At 39.1% G+C, this 22,137-nt stretch overlaps 1 protein-coding gene across 2 annotated transcripts in view; it reads left to right on the top strand.

The window, feature by feature from the left end:
* Positions 1-1,780: 1,780 nt before the first annotated feature.
* HNF4G (hepatocyte nuclear factor 4 gamma) overlaps positions 1,781-22,137 on the top strand; it is a 129,379-nt gene continuing 109,022 nt past the window's right edge. For both annotated transcript variants that reach the window (XM_047842355.1, XM_047842356.1), the window contains exon 1: positions 1,781-2,532. The gene's annotated coding sequence lies outside the window, so the exon portion shown is untranslated. The remainder of the gene's footprint in view (positions 2,533-22,137) is intronic.

Consider the following 22,137-nt stretch of genomic DNA (forward strand, 5'->3'; position numbering starts at 1 on the left):
CATTGTGTTCCTCCCACACCCTCCTCAATGCATCAGGGACAACTCTCTGTAGAACACATTTTTCATTTTCAGCATCATAAACCCATGCCATGAAAACTTGTAGTAAATTAGTTTCAGGGACAATATAAGTGATGCTCTAAAGTTTTGTCAGTTGGCATTGGCTGTTCTAGTAAAGACTGCTGAGCCAACTTCTCCTACCTTCCTTAGCTCTTAAGGTCCTTTTTTGTTTGTTTGTTTGTTTGTTTGTTTGTTTAGTCATCTGAAGCCACCCCCTTCTTGCAGTGGGCAAGGCAGGTTTGGCCGTGCTACAGAAACTCTTGGAGATTTTTCTAAATTAAACAAATGCAGTGCTTCCTTTAAATAATACCTAAGTCTTAACAGAGTTTATACTTCTTTAATTGCACTGTCATTTCTCTCACCGCTAGTCAAAATCCTTGTGACAAAATTCTCTGGCAAAGGTTCTACATGTTGTGTCAAAATAACTGTGAACACAGAACATGGTGATGATCATTTCCTGGTAGATCAGTGAACCTACTACACATCGATGATGAATTGATCACCCCAAACCGAACCCATTCACATCACACATTGTTAGTAGTGGAGTAAACGCAAACTCTCGAACTAAAATATGGCTTCTCTGCTGGGAATAACGGATGGGATGTCAGGTAAGCATTAAAGCTTCCGTGAATGGGGACGGAGAATTTGTCTTCAGACTGTTAGCGTTTTGTGGGAACTATATTTATATTTTCACATATGACAATATTCACTAAGGATCTGGGAATAGTTTTAAGGAGAATGTCCCCAGGTGATCTTTAAACAGCACACCTATGAAAGACTCGTGTAACAAGCATAAGCCGTTAATTGTTACCCTTCTGCCTCAACTGTCTCTGAACGCTTTCCTGGAGCCCACGTGGACAGAGGCCGCTTTGGTGACTCGGTTTGCGCACCGCGTGGGCAACAAGGACCCAAAGAATGTGTTTTGCTCAAGAGGGTCGATTTAAAGAAAATAGTATATGATTTCTCTCCTTTGTTCTGATTTCTAAAACAACCAACTACTTGTTTTTAAAAGAGCCTTTGAGCAAGAGATTCAGAAGGAGGAAACTGAGAAAGTTTTGTAAGCCCGATCTAAAAAGAAAAAGAAAAAAATACCTAGCTCTTTGATCTCCTTGGCATTGTTATTACAGTCTTAAAATAACCGCCACCCCCCTGGTCGGAAAAGAAAAACCTTACGGATTAAGTAACTATTTATCTCATGAGGATAATTACTTGTTTGACCTGAAGTCATTCATTCCCGAAACCACCAAGTTAAATTGTTGAGATGTTTTTTAAAGCCACAGCTTTTGGGCTATATTGCCTAGTGAACAAAAGCCTGGCCCAGATGACCAGCAAGTGCCGAAAGGGTCTGAGCATCATTTCGTGAAGTCTAAAGCTTGAGAAGGCGCCTAGGGTTTGAGAGGGAGAAAGAAAGCTTTCCATCAGATACATATGTAAAGAGGTACTTAATGACTGAATCCACAGGTGGCTGGGTAGGCAGGGGAAGGGGAAACTAGTCTCCCACCTCTTCCCAGAACTCTTGCTGAGCAAGGTGGCCACAACCATCCGGGCAGAAGTTAACCCCAGCGGCCAAGGTGCAGATTAATGAAATGGTTGCGTCTTCCCCTAGTGGTGTGGCCGCAGTGCTGTCCCTAGGAACCTATTCAGTTCCCTTCAATAATACTTCCGGCCCTTTTCTGGACCTCATTGGCTCAGAATTATATCTGCATTCTGGGGTCAGCAGGCTTTCTCCACAACGTCGGTCCAAACGCACTGCCTCAAGGTTGACACCGCCCTAGACTAGGCGTGACCGGGAGAGGACGGTGCCCGCAGTGCGGGCCGGGCGCGGAAGCTGGTGGGGCTCCCCCAGTGCGGGAGGCTGGCGAGGACTCCAAACGGTCAAGCGTTGGAGGGCCTCACCCTGATGGTGGGAATTTAGGCATGTGGCGTGTGGCAGTTACCTCCGGGCGGCCTCGGGGAGGCCCCGGTGAGCCACTACGGTCAACGGGAGGCCGGGGTTCGGGACTTGCTGGCCCGCCCGCCGGTCACCCAGGGGCCTTGGGAACAGGGAAATGCGCGCGCCGAGGCGGTGGCGGCCTCGCCGCTTTCAGTTTTCATTGAGGCTGCTGGTTACTGTTTAACATCCCCACCCACGTTTCAGTTTGTTTAGTAAATCGATCGTTCGGTGAGAGTCAGGCCGCTGCCTTGTCGCCATTGAGCAAAACTAATATCCTTCAGCATACGGTCAAAAGTCTTTGCTAGAGATCAAGACAAACAAACAAACAAACAAACCACAAAATCCTTAAGCCTCCTCTCCCAGCTCCCCCCAGCCCCACCCCCACCTCCCACCTCCGCGCTTTCAGCCAACTTCCCAGGCTCGGAAAAGTGCGGCACGGGACGCCGCTGCTGGGGTGGGTGGGGGGAACGGGCCGCTGGGAGATGCGGCGGCTGCGGCGCAGCTGACTGCGACGCGGGAGCTCCGGGAGCGCCTCCGCGCAGGTAAGTTTCTCTGCCCGCGCCGCGCGCGCCGGGGGCCGAGCCCGAGTCCGCCGCCCCCGGCCGGTGTCGGGCGGGAGGAGTCTCGGGGCCCCTCGGGCTGCTGAAGGAGGGGCGCCCGCCCGCCCGCCCGCGAGCGGCTGAGCCTTGGGATTCCTACGCCAGGCAGGGATGAAAGGAGACACCTCGAGGCCTCCCCCAGCCTGCGGTGGAGGGAAGAAGAAAGGGTTGCAGGAGGGGCGGTGGGGGGCACGCGCAAGCCGCTCACCCAGAAAAAGTAAAAAAAAAAGTTGGATTTGTTTGGGAGACAAAGCTTTGGTGTCGTCGGCGGATCACATGGTTGCCAGGTCTCCGGGGGCTTCGGTGGAGTTTTGTTTTTGTTCCCCCCCCCCCCCCCCCAACCTTGGCCTGGGGCAAGGCCAGGGCAAATGGATATCTACGGGCCCCTGAGGTTTGTGGGGAGGTGCTTGGTCCTGGAGCATCATCCCAACGCCTTGCTCCAGTCTCACTCAGTTCTCCCATAGAGACGTTTTGGGAGTGGGCATCTTCCGGTGAGGCTGCTGGGAGATTATATGGGAAACATACATATATAGCTGTATCTAGAACTATAGATAATCTATAGATCTATAGATATAACTATAGATAATCTATAGATCTATAGTTATAGTTATCTGTAATATATATCAATAGTCGTAGTTAATATCTATCTATATAGATAGGTATAACTATATTTGTACATGAATATATAAAATTCTATCTAAACCAATTTTGCTTCCTTTGGGCAGAGATCCCTTGCAAGCTTGTTTGAACACTGCGCCATTTGAGTGTTTCCGTGTCTAAGGAGAATAAGCCAGCACGTGATGTGATCTTTGAATTGAATACAGTATGTGCTTCATACCTAATGAGCCTGTTACTAAGGCTTGCTCAAAAAAGTCCAAGGACCCCTCTCCAACCTGCAGTCTTCAGTAAACTTTCATTTGACAACAAGGGCTGGAGAGCACAGAATACAGAAGCTCTAAACCTAAAGGGTTGTCCTGAAAGCTTACCACCTCATAGATAGCAACATTTCCTGGTTTTGTTCTGTTCCTTTTCCCACTTTTCCATCCGTTTTATCTGTATCTTCTCCCTCTTCACAAACATTTACTCCTCATTAAAATACTCTTCCTCTCCTGCTATCCCTACTTTTACATAATAATCCCGCAGTTCCCACCCGCTCACCACACCTTTCTCTGTTTTTCCTCTTTTGTGGACACATCATCAAGCCACCTGATATATTATTGTGTGTTGAAGTCAGTGGCCCAGTAGGGTTGGCTCCTCCCTGGGGGAAGAGGAGACAGAGGTGTGAGTGTTGCTAAACTACTCAGTTTTCTCTTTTCAAAGTGGAGAAGAGGGGTTCTTGGCTGGCTCTGTTGGTGGAGCATGTGACTCTTGGTCTTGAGGGTCCTGAGTTCCATCCCCTCATTGGGTGTAAAGATTACTTAAAAAAAAAAAAAACAAAAAAAAAAACTGGAACGGAAATTGAGAGCCATTGTTCTCTTTCCATTTCTCCTAAGCTCCATTTATGGGCCTATAAATATGTAATTTTTCTCAACATGCTTTAGGAGGGTAGTACAATGCTTAAAGTACTATATGGGTCTATTAAGATCTTTTAAGCCTTTTACTCTGTAGTTGTTATCTAAGCATATGGGACAGTGCAAATTTTGGGGGGATTGCTAAGCTTTTTTTTTAATACACTCATGCAAATAATTTTGGTTTTGAGTGCCCCATTTCTTTGAAATTTTTTGTTATTTCTGTGAATTCTGAAAATAGTACTTGCTTATAAAGCAACATGAATATTATAGTAAAATATAAAGTGAACCCCCTTCCCTATTCCACTTCATATGTGTAACTGCCATTGATAGTTGGGTTTGTGTCCCTTCATGTGTGTGACCACAGGAATTTTTCTTTTATTATTGCAAAAGATTGGCTAATGGCTCATATCAATATCATACCAGTGTTTTGAAGTTTATTTTTCAGTTAATATTTATCAAATATTTCTCTGTCAATATATGAAGATTCTTCTTTTCTTAATGTATCTACCCAGTGTAGCCAGCCACCATATCACAGAATATTCACTTGGTCGTAGGGTTGTTCACTGCGCAGAGGTGACCAGCTAAGGGGGAAGTGAGGACTGAAACCTTGATCTTACAAATAGTGATGCAGTGAATGTCTGTGTACATTATCTTTGCAAGGGTACTGCAGAAGATTTATTCTGAGAAGAGAATTGCTGGCTCTAGGGGGATGTTCACTTCAAATTCAATAGATATTGCAAGGAAACTTCTTAAGTACCCACAGCGTATTTGCTATGCTCTTGCCAACACTGGATAATATTGGTGTGTTTAAAATGTTGCCAATCTGATAGAAAAATTGATTTCTCCTTGTTGGAGTTTTATAATTTGGAAATTATATAAACCAGTCTTGGAACATCTGACTTGGAGAGCTTGAGAATTTTGTTTTAAAAATATAAGAAAGTAGAAAAGGACTTGACTGCATTTCAAAATACCATCTCATTTTGAGCTTAATGATACCACTGCATTTGCTACTATCTTTCCATTTACTAAATGGCTAGAGATGCTGATACATGGTAAGTAAGAATTCCTGGGTCACAAACATGTGGCTCTGGTGTGCCTTGTAGTTGCTGTTGGGATTTTTGGCTCTTGACTTACATGTTTGCCACCTTCGTTAAAGAGGTTTCACACTCCTGGAAATGAAAGCTCAATTTTAGATGAGATATCATAGCTTTAGATCCTTAAGCTATAGATGCAAACAAAATAACCAGATGTGCAATGATACCTTCAGGTAGAATCCGTTCTGTTCGCTCTCCACATAGGAACTGTCACCTGCTAATATTGATCAGCTCATACACAGACACAAGGAGTGTTTCAAAAATGGCTTACTCTTACAGCTGGACAACTTGTTTAGGAATATCAAGAATATATATAATATATACTTATATGTATGTGTAATATACATATTTATCTAATACTGAATTCTTAGTATGTGCTATAAACTGTTATAAGTTATTTATATGCGTTTTTTTTCTTTCTCGTATATTCTTTAAACAAATTTCTGTAGTTCATACTAATATTGTCCCCATTTTCAAATGGGAAAAATGAAGCACAGAGACATTTAAAAACTCCACTAAAGTTACACATGTCCAGGTGATAAAACTGGGGATTCAAATCCAGTCCCCATGGCTCTAGGCCATGAGAGTAACAATGGCTGCTCTACGGGGTCATCGGGTTGCTCACTGCACAGGGATGACCAACTGAAGGGGACGTGAGCACTGAAACCTTGATCCCACCCTGCAGGCCAAACTATGTTCCTTTGCTTTCATCTGAGTGTTACCTAGGGAAGGTACTTTTCTGAGTCACAAGTCTGTAAGGGCTCATAGAAACCCTGCTCCTGATGTATTGGGAGCTGTATGTATACAGATGTGCTTGTGAAACTAAGTGCCTTTGTAACTCAATACTATTGTGCCCATTCATTATGGATACACCTTCAAGAACAGATCTGCCCTATTGCCTATACTTCTTAACTTATATTTAATACATAATGGCACAGTATGATCTCTGCATGGGAGAATTAGCTCATAGCCTCTGATGTTGTGTTGCCATGAAAACCATTGGTTTTATCAAGATGGTTTTCTGGAAAATGCATAAGGATTTCATTGTCTTTTTCTTTTTTTGTGATTTTTCTTAACATTTTGATGGACATGAAGGTCTTCGAGGATGACCAACTCACGGCATATAAGCCAAGAAAGAAGGCTTTGTTTCATGTAGAGAGGTTTTTATCCCTGCCCTACCATTTACTAATAGGGGAGTAGGGAGGAGGGGACGTGGGCAAGTCCATCTTTTTTCATTTTTGAAGTGTATGGGATTATAATACCTATCTTATAGAATTGGTATACTGATTATATACGTTAATACATGAAAACATTTAGAACAATGATTTGGCATACATTAAGTACCCACTATGTATTCTGTGTTGCTGCTGTTGTTTTCATAGAATGAGATAATTCATCTAAAACACTACTTGATTTACAGTAAGTTGTTAATAAGTGTCACCTGTTTTTATTGACCTTCTTTCTAGAGAAATTCTATTTGCATACACAAACAAATTACGTATGTCTTCAAGAGTTTATAGAGCCCTAGAGACCTGGGTAAGCCCTCTAATAGGCCTCAGAGATACAATGATGAATAAGATAGACATAGTTCCTGACTTCATGGTGCTTTTAGCTAAACAGGGTACAGGGATTGCCCTGAGTATGTTCAGTGATTAGAGCATGGAGTTTGGATCATTAAGATCTGTGTGCAAATCTGTTTTGCTCTCTGCCAGCTTTGTATCCCTGAGTAAGTGACTTAATGTTTCTGTGCCTGAGTTTAAAAAGTTGTAACATGAGAATAGTCGTTACTCTCAAAGTATATGGGTATTAATGCTTGTATTATTTATACCAAGCATTTCATTTTTTGAAAGTTTGATACTTTCTCTATACTCTGTTTCAGTATAGCAGAATCACAGTTATATATGATAGCAAAAAGTCAGCATAAGCATCTAGGCATTGTGTCCTCATCTCATTTATTTTTTTTTAAGATTTTTTTTTTTAATTTTTTTTACATTGATTTATTTTTGAGAAACAGAGTGAGACAAAGCATGAGCAGGGGAGGGGCAGAGAGAGAAGGAGACACAGAATCTGAAGCAGGCTCCAGGCTCAGAGCAAGCGGTTAGCACAGAGCCTGATGCAGGGCTCAAACTCACAAACTGTGAGGTCATGACCTGAGCCGAAGTCGGACACTCAACTGACTGAGCCACCCAGGCGCCCCATGTCCTCATCTCATTTAAAAGTATTAGCTAATCACATCATCTGGGCCCAGTAACTTAGTAATTTTTAATATTTTGAATCTTTGAGTATTGTTCCTCTAGGCTCACATACTGTGTTGTGTTTTTCTCATGCTCTTAGCATACTTAAGATTATGACATCTGTCCCACTATTTGTTTGTTTGTTTTGCATTTTCTTGTTTCAGACATCGTGGCTATAGGTTGCACATGAAGTTGATATACGTTAATTTAGCAGGCATTAAGTTATACACACCATACTAGGTGCCTGGAATACAAATATAAATAAAGTTGAGTCCCTGCCCTCAAACACAAAGAATCTGCTTGGAAGACAAATACATAGAATCATCAATAATGTAAGGTGACAACTATTCCATTAGTATAATGGATAGAAGTACCATGGAAAATGGTAACACAAAGGATACATTTAGCCTGACTAACCTGGAGAGGAGTTAATGATTCTCTGGTTAGAAGTTGTTGAGTAGGGAAGAATCAGAAAGGTGTTTGGGACAGAGGAGATTAAAGTTGGAGCAGGTGGTATGGCAGGGATGATGTGAAGAAGGCACACTGGGCCACATTGTGACTGGGTGCCAAAGAGTTGGGCTCTGTCCTCTAGGCATTGAAGGGCCATCAAAAGTATGTAAGTAGGTTGGGTTATTAAAGTTCACCCTCTTTTTTTTTTTTTTTTCCCTTAAGATTGACTGAAAGCATTTGAGTCAGATTGTTAGGTACTTATGGAGAGGACTGTCTCCCTATGTTAGGCTAATTTTCAACAAAATAATGATTATTTCTAACCTGAATTTTTGCAGCAACCGTTTTCCCTTCCTAGTCTTACCAGCCTCCAGTCAGTTTCCCAAGTAGCAGTTAGACAGATGTAGAGAATACCGATTGGATCATTGTTTTATTTTGTTTTGTGTTTTCCTTTCATTTAAAATTCTTTTAACATTCATTCATTTTTGAGAGAGAGAGAGAGAGAGAGAGAGAGAGAGAGAGAGAGAGAAACGAGCAGAGGAGAGGCAGAGAGAGAGGGAGACACAGAATCCAAAGCAGGCTCCAGGCTCTGAGCTGTCAGCACAGAGCCTGATGCAGGGCTCAGTCACTAACTGTGAGATCATGACCTGAGCCGAAGTTGAAGTGGGAAGCTCAAGTGACTGAGCCACCCCGGTGCCCCGTGTTTCCCTTCATTTGAAACAATCTGTTAACTTCTTAATGCCCTTAGCATGAAGTGCTATGTAACTTGGTCCATGATTTGCAATTAAAACTTCACTTCTCTTTTCTTGAGATCCCTTACTTTCCTTCAGCTGGAATAAATGTCTTAGTTTCTCAAATGTACCATGCTCTGTGCCTTCAGGGTGCTGCTTCTATTCTTTGGCACTCTTAGCCACCATCAGCATCATTTTTCCCTCAGCATTTTAGCCAACTTCCACTTATCTTGTAGGTTGGTGCATAAAAAAAAAAAAAACAAAAACAAAACACCTTCAAAATCTTTCCTGACTCCTGATCCAATACATCAACTTCCTTGGATCTTGCTCCCTCCCTGACGTGATGCTTACCAACTTTATCACACATCGTGTTTGGATGTTTGATGATCATTCTTCCAGACCAATTGTTGGGCCTCTGAGGGCAGGAACCGTATTGCTCTTGCCCACTTCTTTAGTTGGGCATTTAGCTAAAGCTTAATGAGTATGTGCTCACTGAATGAAATAACTGTAAGGGAGGAGGAAGTTGAAATACCAAGAATAGAATTAAACTTTTTGTTAGAAACCTGATTTTCCAGCACTATATTCTCTATTGGGGATTAAGCAATGACTGGAAATGATTCTCTCCTAAGTTTTTCATGTCTGGTTGGGGATATGAATAAAAACACTATTCCTGTGATAAGTGCAAATATAGAGTACCGGAGAAGGATTACAGAAACCTACCAGAAAGCCCACTAACTTTTCCTGGAGTAGGTTGCACAAGAGATGACATAGTAAATCCTTTATCTTTAAGTTAAGAGGGATATAATCTATTGATATTGAGATAATTATATTGAGATAGAACTTCCATTGAGTAAAATCCATCCTTTTCAGTGAGTTTTGACCGATGTATGCAATCGTGCAATCACTACCACAATGCAATATAGAACATTTCTGTACCCACTTTACCCCAAATTCCCTCATGCTGTTTAGCAGACAGCCCCTTCCATCTCTCCACAGCAACCAATGATGTAATTTCTATCTCCAGTGTTGCCTTTTCCAGAATAATATATAAATAGAATAGTGTAGGGGCACCTGGGTGGCCCAGTCAGTTGAGTGTCCAACTCTTGATTTCTACTCAGGTCATGATCCCAGGGTCATGGGATTGAGCCCTGGGTTGGGCTCTACACTGAGTATGGAGTGTGCTTAAGATTCTCTCTCTCTCTCCCTCTGCCGCTCGCGCCCCCCCACCTCAAATAAAAAAAATTAAAAATAATAAAAAAGTAAAATAGTGTAATAGTGTATAGCCTTTTGTGTCCTGCTTTTTTTCGTTTAGCATAATAATTTTGAGATTCTGTCATGTTGTATGTATCAGCTTATTTATTCCTTTAAAAAAACAGATATGAGGTACAATTGACATATAATAAGCTGCATATATTTAAAGTGAACAATTTAAAAAGCTTAGACATATGTATATACCAGTGAAGCATTCACAATAAAGGTAGTGAATGTAGCCAACACCTGAAAGGTTTTTTCAGGGTCCTTTATAAACCCTACCTCCCGCTCCTACCTCAGATAACTACTGATCTACTTTCTGCCCTTGCAAATTAGTTTGCATTTTCTAGAATTTTATATCCATGGGATCACACAGTATTCTTTTGTGTCTGACTTCTTTAACTCAGCATAATTCTTTTAAGATTCATTCATTCTGTTGCATCTCTCAATTCTTGTTTATTTGTTTGCTAAATAGCATTGTTTATATTGACCTGTTGATGACCATTTGAATTGTTTCATTTCTGTTTCAGTTTTGGCTTTTGCAAGTAAAGCTGTTATGAACATTCCTGAACAAAGTTGTCGTGTGAACATATCCTTCCCTTTATTTTGTATACAGCTGACCCTTGAAAACATGGGTTTGAACTGCACAGACCCACTTATACGTGGTACTTTGAATATATTTTCTCTTCCTTATGATTTTCTCAATAACATTTTCTTTTTTCTAGCTTACTGTATTGTAAGAATACAGTATATAATACATATAACATACAAAGTGTGTGTTAATCAACTGTTTATGCTATTTGTAAGGCTTCCAGTTAACAGTAGGCTGTTAGTAGGTAAGGTTTGGGGAAATCAAAAGTCATATGTGGAGTTTCAACTGCATTTGTGTGTGTGTGTGGGGGGGGGGAGTCAGTGTCCCTAACCTCTGTTGTTCAAAGGTCAACTGTAATTACTTAGAAGTATAATGGCTAGGGGCGCCTGGGTGGCTCAGTCGGTTAAGCATCCGACTTCGGCTCAGGTCCTGCTCTAACAGTACGTGAGTTCCAGCCCCGCATCGGGCTCTGTGCTGACAGCTCAGATTCTGTGTCTTTCTCTCCCTCTGCCCCTCCCCCACTCGTGCTCTGTCTCTGTCTCTGTCTCTCTCTCTCTCTCTCTCTCTCTCTCAAGAATAAATAACATTAAAATGAATGAATGAATGAATGAATGAATGAAGTATAATGGATGGATCATATAGAAGAGACTGTCAAACTGGTTTCCTGAGTAATTGTACCAATTTATGTTCCCACTAGTAGTTCTAGTTTCTTTGCATTCTTGCTAACACTTGGTATGCCCAGTCTTTTAATTTTAGACATTCTAAAAGATATGCAATGAGATCTCATTGTGGTTTCAATTTGCATTTTCCTAATGATGAATGTATCTGAGCATCTTTTCATGAGCTTATGTATGTGCATGTACTTTGATGAAGTTTTGTTCAATACCTATGCATCTCCCTACACCTTTTAAAATTTGAGTTGTCTTCTTATTATCAAGTTGTAAGAGTTCTATATATTTTATAGCTACAAGTCCTTTATCAGATATGTTTAAAGTATTCTTCCCCATATGAATTTATGTTTTGTACAAGGGGTACAATTTGACCAAGAGATGAAGAAAATAAATGATAATTCAATTATAAAAAGAATAATGTGCAAGTGAAAAAATAAAGCTAGTTTTATGGTTTTATGAGGCTCCAATGTATAGTAAAGCAGGAGAAGGTGGTAGAAAGTGATTTTACAAAAATAGGAAGAGGCTTGAAAATAGATACTTTTTAATGTCATGTATGGAACTTAGACTGTCTTTTTTTTGTGTGAGCACCAATATTAATAAATACCAGTATAATAACAATAATTATACTAATATGTGACCTTTGCAGTTTATGGAATTCTTTTATATGCACAGTTTATACTGTTTTCCCCTACATTATTTTATTTAACTCCTCTGACAGCCATGGGAAGACAAAGACTTGGAGGTGTGTGTAGTCAATGTCAAATGTAAATTTTTGGATTTTGAGCCAATTCTTTTTAGCTAATGTCTGTGTGTGTGTGTGTGTGTGTGTGTGTGTGTGTGTGTGTGAGTTTAATGTGTGAGGCAAGAATGACGCTTGGGTTGGTCGCAAGGGCTCAAGAGTACACTTTCCCAGTGGGGCAGAGGGCAGTGTCCTACTGAGCTCTGGGAGAGGGTATAGTAGACCCTGGTAAAGGTTGGGGAGTATAGTTATACTTTGAAAATGACAATTCACAGTTAATGTAGAAATGTTTTACAAAAATTGCAGAATCTCAGAGGATTTTCTAGACTCTGTGATTTTTCTTTTAATTTTCCTGTATTTGTAAACTGATTCTAGGTGAATAAAGTAAAACTGTATGTGTTAGTTAATTTGCTAAGGAAACATATAGTGTGACCTAGTTTTTTATTTTTTTAATTTCATTATTTTTTTAGTTTGGGGAAGTTCAAAGATAATGGGAAGTTTTTAAATATCACCTGTATATTTTGGTTGAGTATATTCTGTCTCCATTGTCCTGTCCAGGGCCCTGACTTCTTTTCCCATACCAATCACATGTACCACTTGTCAGCTTCAGAAACAGGAAAAAAATTACATGCTGAACAATCTCACAATTTAGGATTTCTCTCTCTTTCTTTCTCCCTAACTCCCTTCCTTTCTTCCTTCCTTCCTTCCTTCCTTCCTTCCTTCCTTCCTTCCTTCATTTTTCTTTCTTTTCTCTCTTGGAAGTTTTGGCATTTCCCCATTTGCTCCGTTTTTTGCAAGTTTCATCCATTTCTAACTCCTTTGGGTTCTTTTCATGGTAAAGAAATAACAGGATGGTAAGCCAGAGTAACTGAAATACTCATATTCTCCAGTGAGGGATTTATTCATATTCAAAATACTCTCTTACCAAGAATGTAAAAGTGAATTAAAATTGATTATGTTTAATGTGTCCATACATATTGTTGTATATTACCTGTATATCTTTTGTGTAATCATTCCAAATTCACTTTAAGAAATGCTCTAGTGCTGTGTAGTATGTCTATGCAGATTTAACATGGGACTGCAGTTTTCTCACAGATTAACCTGGAATGTCAGAGTGTCTTTTAAAGCATATTTGCAAAATCCTTCTCATCAAGTGTATACTACTTAGATAGTTTGGGGCATTGGAAAGACTATGCTGGCTTTGGAGTCAATTAGACTTAATTCAAAGCTGTAGGACTTTGGGCATGTTACCCAACTGACCAGAGCCCCACCTTCCTCATGGGCACAGTGTGTTGTTAGAATTAAATGAGGAACTCCTGACTGGCTCAATAGGTAGAACATGGGATTCTTGATCTCGGGATCATGAGTTCAAGCCCCACTTTGGGTGTAGAGCCTACTAAAAAAAGAAAAAAAAAAGTTAAATGAGATAGCATTTAAAGAGTTCAGTATAGAGTCAGACACAAGGCATATAATGAGATTTCTTCATAGTTTGCATCCTCTTTCTATCAAATTAATATTTCTATATATTTATCCCTATTTCTGTAGGTTTTATATACATACATATAAATATAAACACGTATACACATACTTATTACCATCATTAATCACTAGGACTAGTTAACATTTATTAAACACTTTCTGTGTGCTGGGCACTAAGTGCCTCACATAAATCATTTAAGCTTTACACTAACACCATAAGATATAAACTATTATTATCTCCATTGTGCAGATGAGGAAACTGAGGCAAAGAGGTAAATACCTGGTTGAGACTGCACAGCCAGGGGTGTTAGGGGTGAACCAAGGCCATTCAACACCAGAACTCAATTTCTTTTTCTAATAGAGTTGTTATTCAATTAATCTCATCTCAATTTTCACAGTATCTTTTAAGTCTAAATTAAAGAAGTTAATTTTATTTTCCTTATGTTTTGGAAATAATTATCATTATTTATATGATGCATGTAAATGATTTCAATGGACTCATTTGATCATCTATCAAGTTAAAGTAACTTATCTGATACTTCATATATAAACAAATAGCATGGTGGATTGACGTCTGAGACAGAATAGATTGTAAAACACTGAATTTAATAAATTAATTTCAATTAAAATTAGCTTTTAATTGAAACTAATTTATTTAAAAATTTTTTTAATGTTTATTTTTGAGAGAGATAGAGACAGAATGTGAGTGGGTTAGGGGCAGAGAGAGAGGGAGACACAGAATCCAAAGCCGGCTCCGGGGTCTGAGCCATCAGCACAGAGCCCGATGCAGACCTCGAACTCACGAGCAGTGAGATCATGACCTGAGCCCAAGTCGGACGCTCAACCGACTGAGGCACCCAGGTGCACTGAAACTAATTTATTAAATCAAGAATAACAATTATGATAGCACATATTTGATGAAATAAAACGTGATGCTTATGGTATTGACTAAGAATTTTAACTAGTTTTTGAGAGGGTGTAATCGGGGGTGGGGTGGGGAGGAGCAGAGAGATGGGGACAGAGGATCTGAAGTGGGCTTTGTGCTGACAGCAGCAAACCTGATGTGGGGCTTAAACTCATGAACCGCAAGATCATGACCTGAACTGAAGTTGGATGCTCAACTGACTAAGCCACCCAAGGGTCCCTGTTGAAAAGTTTCTTAGGTCTTGATTATTTGTTAAAGAAACTTCTTAGGAAGCAAGACTTACAATTTAGAAGACCTAGAGTGTTTTAAAAGATGATTTTCCTTTCTTAGTTAATTGATAAACTTCTTTCTGGACAAAGAATTCTGCTACCTGAAATTATCTTCGTTATAGATATGTCAAATAGGAAATATAAATATATTTATACCTAGAATATGTAGTATATATTGAAGTAGTTTCTGTTACCACATGACTTATGAATTTTAATGGTCATATTTTTCTTCTATTTATGCACTGATTCCCAGAAAGTTGAATCTTACTACAACTTGCAAAGTAATTGTTATCTAAGTAGAGAGTATTTTTGATATATGTCCTCAAACTGCATGAAACACTTAAATTATAATGGAGAACAAACAATATGCATGAGTAACATACTTCTCTTATTTAAGCCTAGAACAATTTTAATGACATTGCCATTTTCTACCTATAGAACACACGTACTTTTTCTTATGAGTCTGAAACATGACATTTCATTTTGTGAAACTGAATTGATAACTTGTATATTTGAAACCAGTAGCTATGATAAAAATGTATCCTTCATTAATAAGTGTTATAATTTGGGGCACCTGAGTGGCTCAATCCACTAAGCAGCTGACTTCGGCTCAGGTCATGATCTCACAGCTCCTGAGTTCGAGCCCCACGTCAGGCTGTGTGCTGACAGCTCAGAACCTGGACCCTGCTTCAGATTCTGTGTCTCCCTCTCTCTCTCTCAGCCCCACCCCCACTCATACTTTGTTTCTATCTCTCTCTCTGTCAAAAATAAATAAAACATTAGAAAAAAATTTTTAAAAGCATTGTAATTCAATTAAGCAAGAGTTTTTGAGTGAGTATTATGTGCAAAACATATAGTGGCTTAAGTGACATAAGGAATAAATAGAATTCCTAGAGTTTAAGAATTAGCAAAATAGTTGGGAGAAATAAATACAAAAATAATTCTCATTCAAGTTGGCTTGTGGTAAATGTTGTAATCTATAAATCACTTATTCCTGGATACTGACATATGTCTATATATATATATATATATATATATATATATATATATGTAATAAATGAATTATATGAATCCATTTTTATACAAATATATACACCAAAGACATAGTTCCTCTTGTTAATATCGTGTATGCCAGATATAAAAGGAAAGTATCCAGAGCTAATCTCAAAAATATTTTTTTGTCTAGTTGAAGAAAACTAATGAATAAAATCTTTTTTTAATGTAAGTGTTTTAGTATGCTGGGGCTGCCGTAACAAAATGCCACAGGCTGGGTGTTTTGAAAACAGAAATTTATTTTCTTGCAGCTTTGGGGCCTAGATGTCCAGGATCAAGGTGTTGGCAGATCTGGTTTCTTCTGAGTCCTCTCCCCTTAGCTTACAGATGGCCATCTTCTTGTGTCTTGGTGTTACTTTTGTGAGTGTCTGTATCCTAGTCTTCTCTTATAACTACACCAGTTTTATGTTTTGGCTCATCTGTATGATCGCCTTTTACCTTGATTGCTCTTTAAAGACCCTGTCTCTAACTATAGTTGTATTTTGAGGTACTGGGGGTTAGGTTTGGGGGTTAGGGTGGGGGGAGCACAATTCATCACATAACATCAGGGTAACCATAAAGTGAGTTAGCTTTATCACAGTCTTATACATTCATATCTTCCTTATGGAAATGCATACATTTGTTTTAGACTATAAATTATATCAGCTCAGTCCAAAACCAAAACCATTTGTGTTGACATCTAGAAGGCTTCTTCTCTCTTAACACTCACCTCCTATCCATACTTCTGTCATTATTGCCTTCATGCATCTTCCCTTTTGACCAGTCTGTCCGTTTGGGACATATGGTAAACATTGATGTGGCTTGTGGATACCATCTAGAATCACTGAATAATACATAGAAGGATGAATCTTCTATGAATAATCTGGACTATAAATAATAAGTCTTTTTGTTTTAAATACTTCTATATGCTCTGTATGTACATATTTCTATTTCCCATGTTGGCCTTTGAGTAAATGAGGTAATGTTTTGATTAGCAGTGGAGGGAAATTCTGTAGGTATGTATATTTGCATCCCTGAGACTACGAGAAGTTAAAGAGCTATGCCCAATTAAGCTGAACTGCAAAATAGGGCAGGTACTGTGTTTGCATTTTGGGAAAAACATTTTAAATACGTCTTTCTTTCAGATTTCACTCTCTACTGTGTCCAAGGCCTCATGTATGTAAGACATGCATACCTCATCTTAATTTGGAAGTGCTGAGTTTAAGTGAGAAGTGTTGGATGTACAAAGGAATATATGAAATAATTCAAGGGTTGCTAAACTGTGTAATTCATGAATTAATGGGAAAGAGACATACAGCAGAGCACCACTGATGCTGATGGCAAAAGCGTGAAAATGCCAGACCAGTTCTGAGGGACACTGTCCATGGCTGCGTCCTCTCTTCCCTAGTTGAGAGAGAGAAACAATTCACAAGGCCTCTAAGGTACAAAGGGCAGTGTCTGTATTTGAAGTTATGCATTAAACAGATTGTTTCAGAGTTTCTCAGGTAGAATCCTAACAACTCAGCTCACAGTAAAAGCTCCAGGATTCATTCTCACAAACGCTTTCGTTTTACTAACAATATAATTGCAAATTACGGGCCTTTGGAGCAGTGTGCTCACTCCAATGGGTCTGTTCTCAAATCTTAGAAGATTGGTCGCATTATGTCTTTAGCCATCTTGCAATAAATATCTTAGGAACAGTAGTTCACTGATTTAGAGAAAATGATCAGTCTTGGTATGGGGTGGTATGTGTAAAGCATTTAAGACAGAGGGAATTAGACAGTAGACTAAGCTACTGAGTGACCCTTGACAAGTTATTTAACTTGTTTGTGCTTTAGTTTGCCTGTCTCTAATCTAAAGGATTACTACCTACTTTCAGAGGGTTCCTGAAAAACTTAAATTGGACAACATATATAAGACACCACCCAGCACCATTTTCTAGTACTTGGCAGTTTCTTAATAAATGGAAATATCCTTTCTTTTCATCTTCATGATTCCTCTCCATCCTTCCTGTTATGGTGCCGGAAGTAGATATTTTTAAAAAGAACCCTCTAAATTTTTCGCTTAAACCATAAGCCAGGAGTTATCCTGAATTTCTGTTTTTTCCTTATACACCTGGTCTGATTTGTTAGCAAGTCAGAGACCTGCCAATATTACCTCCAAACGAGCCTCGCAATTTCCACTTACTCTCCCCTCTCTGCTGCCGTGTCATCCAGGCCACAGTAATTGCATAGCTGGGCAACTCCAGCTGTCTTGTTAACCGCTCTCTCAGTTTCCATGTTGTTCCCTGCAAGGGTGATCTTAAAACATAAATAAGAACCTATCCTCCCCTTGCCAAAACCGATCCAATTGGTTGTCCATTGTGCCAGGAATAAAGGCCAGACAATGTCGTGGCCTCTGAGGCATTTGACATTCTGCCTTCCTATGGCCACTCTCTTACCTTTGGCCATATCCAGCTTTAATCAGTTCTCAAAAAGTCTAACTTTGCCCTTTACATGCAAAACACCCTCCGAACTCACCCCCACCTCTCACACATAAACATGACCTGAATATCTTCATCCTTCCCGTCTCATTTAGATGTCACCTCCATAGAGAGGGTGCCAGGAGTTTCTCTGATTTGTGCCTTCTTCCATACTTATGGTTTGCAGATAATCACATCGGCCCAGCTGGCTGGGAGGTCTCAGCAGCAGAAGCTTGAGTGGACATTGTAAAAAGGGATAAAATGAAAGGCCAGGAGGAAAAGAGAAGAAAGGAAATACTAAATATTTAATAAAGTAAAAAAAAAAAAAAAAGAGACATTCTTTAATCTACTTGAAAACTTTAATAACTTGAAAACTTGTTTCATGACATACATTTTTGTTTGGATTAAGATACGATTATTGCTAACTGCTGGTTTAGGACCCTACAGCAGCACTCTGCAATAGAAATGCCATGCAACCCCATGTGTACTTGTTTATATTTTTAACATAGCCGCATGGCAGGAAGGTTGAAACAAGGGACAGTAATTTTCATAATCCGTTTTACTTAACCCAGTATATCCAATATATCATTTCTGTGTTAATCAATATAAACATAAAAATTATTAATTATATAGTTTACATTGTTTTTCATAGTAAACTTTCAACATCTAGGACATTTTTATGCTTGCAGCACATGTCCGTTCCCGCTAGGCACAGTTCAGGTACTCAGCAGCCACATGTAGCTAGTGGCCGTGGTTTTGGTGAGTGTGGATCCAGTGGTGACTCCAGTAAGATCCAATCTATATACCACTCTTTCATCATCTCGGATGAGTTTTTACTTAATTTTGTGACAATCTAACTTTGAGTTGGTTTTTTAGATTAGATATGTCAAAGACTTTTTAAAAAAATGTTTATTGATTTATTTTTGAGAGAGAGAGAGAGAGAGAGAGAGAGAGAGAGAGAGAGAGAGAGAGACTGCGCTTTTGTGCGTGCGTGAAGAGCCCAATGCAGGGCTCAAACATGCGTATTGTGAGATCATGACCTGAGCTGAAATCAAGAGTCAGAAACTCAAGCACCTAAGCCACCCAGGTGCCCGTGTCATAGACTTTTTAATCAATTTATGGGACAATATTTTCTCACACTTATGAAAGTGAAAAGCCTATCATTTTTCTCTCAATTATATTTGAAGATAAAATAGAGTTAAAAAGGGTTAGTTTACACCAGAGAGTTGATGGTTCTTCTAGACTTTCTGCTACTTGTAAGATTTAGTTGTGAGGCAGTTTACACAGAATGGCACTTACAAGTGATTCTCAAAGTTGAGTGGACATTGGAATCACCTGAGACCTCGTGACCATGCAGATTATTGGCCCCACCAGCAGAATTTTGATGTGTGGATGGAGCTGGGAATCTGCATTTCCGGTATGCTTCCGGGTGCCACTGCTGTAGCTGATGAGGGCTGTCCCTCCTCTGCCCTCGGGCACAGTGCCTGTCAGGACAGTTCTGAGCTGCACCTTTCACTTCTTTGTGGTTGGTGATGGAGACCTTGGAAACCACTACTTTGATTGTCTGTGTGTTTTGTGTGTTGGGGAGTGGCGGTGATAGATGGAGGACATTACCTATCCATTCTTTATAGTGCTGTATTTCATTTGTAGAGTAGAGGTGCAAAAGAACCCTAAAGGTAGTGGAAAGAGAACCAAATAACAAATTTCAGAACAGACCACTAAGACCGGGGGGGGGGGGGGGGGGGGCGGTGACAATACAAGCTCCTTGGTGACTATTTTTTTGTTTTTTGTTTTTTCTAAATATTTATTTTATTTATTTTTGAGAGGTGGGGAGAGACAGAGAGAGAGGGGAACAGAGGATCTGAAGCAGACTCTACTCTGACAGCCGAGAGCAGGATGCGGGGCTCGAACTCACAAACCATAAGGTCAGATCGTGACCTGAGCCGAAATCACATGCTTAACTGACTGAGCCACCTGGTGACTATTTCTTATGTTTTACCACTTCTGCTTAGAGGGGTAAGGAACAGTGTCTATATTCTAGGTCCAGATGATAGACTTTTACTGAAGCAATAGTAGCTCTGTTGAATCCTTAACCAAAAGTTTAATGTGTCCCCTCTGTAGCTTATCTATTTTTCTAGACATTGAGTACCCACTAAGTTCCAATTCTTAAAATTAGCTTTGAAGCTCACGTGGAAACAAGTAACCATTGTTTATATGAAAAGAGTAATGCTCATATAGCTACTGTATCATGTTAAAGTTCTACAAAGCTGAAATTTGTGTGAATCATGCTTCTGAATACTAGATAAAATTAATATTAAATTTCTGAGTAATGGGAAAAGTCATTATCAAACTAAATATAACTTTAATAACTCTGTGTGTTTGAAAAATCTCTAAATGCTAAACTTAGAAAAAATCAGATAAAATTAATCTTTATTTCTTCTGTAAGTTTGAATTTTCCTATTGCATTATCTAATATTTATTGAGCACTTATTATTGGCAGGCGTTGTTCTAAATGCCTTACCTGCTTTAACTTGTTTAGTCCTCAGAACAACCCAGTGATTCCATTCTTATTTTATAGATGGACATTATTCAACTAGTTAGTAGCAGAGGTAATATTCTTTTCTTTTTTTAAAAAAAGTGTTTATTTATTTTTTAAGAGATACAGGGAGAGAGGGAGGGCCAGAGAGTGAAGGAGACAGAATCCCAAGCAAGCTCTGCGATGTCAGCGCATAGTCTGTCCAGTATTCCCAAGGACAGAATTACTGGATCATAGAAGATGCATATTTTAGCTAACATTGATTTTTTTATCATTTAAAATCAATTTAAAATACTAGCACAAATAATTCAATGTTGTAAATTGATTGGAATATTACACTCATCATACAAAAGGGGAGAGAATAAGTAATTTTGGAAAGCAGTAACCAAGTTGAATCTAGAAATTCTGTCTTTCCTTCATGGCAAAACTTAACAAGTTACATCTACCTTGGATGATTCCCTTTCTTTCTGTATGAATTTATCATAAATGTAACTGTATAATTATTAGTCCACATACATATATTCCTAAACTGTTATGGTTTTCTTAGAATAATGAAAATAGTGATAACTATTTTTTTAATTGAGATGTGATCAGCATACAACTATTATTACTACTTTGGCTATGTAAACGTCTTTTACTTCTTCTTTTCATGGAGTTTGCTCATGTATGTCACCTCACATTTAGTTAGAACTGAATACGCACTACCAACTGACAGGCAGGTATTTGTTTATGTTAATGAACCTCATGAAACTATCCCCTTGCACTGTGTTTAAGATAGGGTGCATGTAATTAGTTGAGGTAAGCGTGGCACATACAAACACTACACACACAAATCCTGAGCTTTATTGTGTGTTAGTGACTACGATTTTGTAAACATGCTTTGTATTGAAGTAAGGTTATGAGAACAAGAGTTTTAAAGAACTTGAGCTATTCTTATAAATTTTATCTTCTGCTTATATTATGGCAAAAAATTGCTCTAAATCAGATGATTCTTTTATATCCTCTCTTACACCTCTGAACCAGGAAGTGAGCACAAAAAACTCCTTTAACACAGGCTTTCATGCATAGTCATTAAGCAGCTTTTATTTGTTAGGGTGTGTTGGCAATAAATATCTTCTCTCTGGGACACCCAAATTATAGCCCGGTGTGAAGCTTAATTATATCATTGAACTGCAGACCAGACAATGTTTCCATTATTGCAATTCTTATTTATTGGAAGATTAAAGCATGTAAAGTGAAAAGAGTAGTTGGGAAGTGATAATGATTGGCTAAGTACTATGGAACTCGCTGCCACTGATCCAACTATGTTAATGTTTATTTTAGGACTCAGGAGTATTATAGTCACCTGTTAAAACTTCATCATGTAAAGCCATTTCTAGACCTGGGGGTTATGATGAAGTAGGAGAGAAATGGAGTGATTTATTTTAAAAGCAAGACAGAAATCAGATTTAAGCATTTTAAATCTGTGTGTTCTTTCCCATATTGTTATATAGGTAACTTTACTTTTGGGGAAACAAAACAAAACAAAACAAAACAAAACAAAACAAAACAAAACACAGTGTTGGGGGCAATGTTC

The sequence above is a fragment of the Prionailurus viverrinus genome, chromosome F2, assembly GCF_022837055.1.
Source record: "Prionailurus viverrinus isolate Anna chromosome F2, UM_Priviv_1.0, whole genome shotgun sequence".
NCBI classification, from domain to species: domain Eukaryota; kingdom Metazoa; phylum Chordata; class Mammalia; order Carnivora; family Felidae; genus Prionailurus; species Prionailurus viverrinus.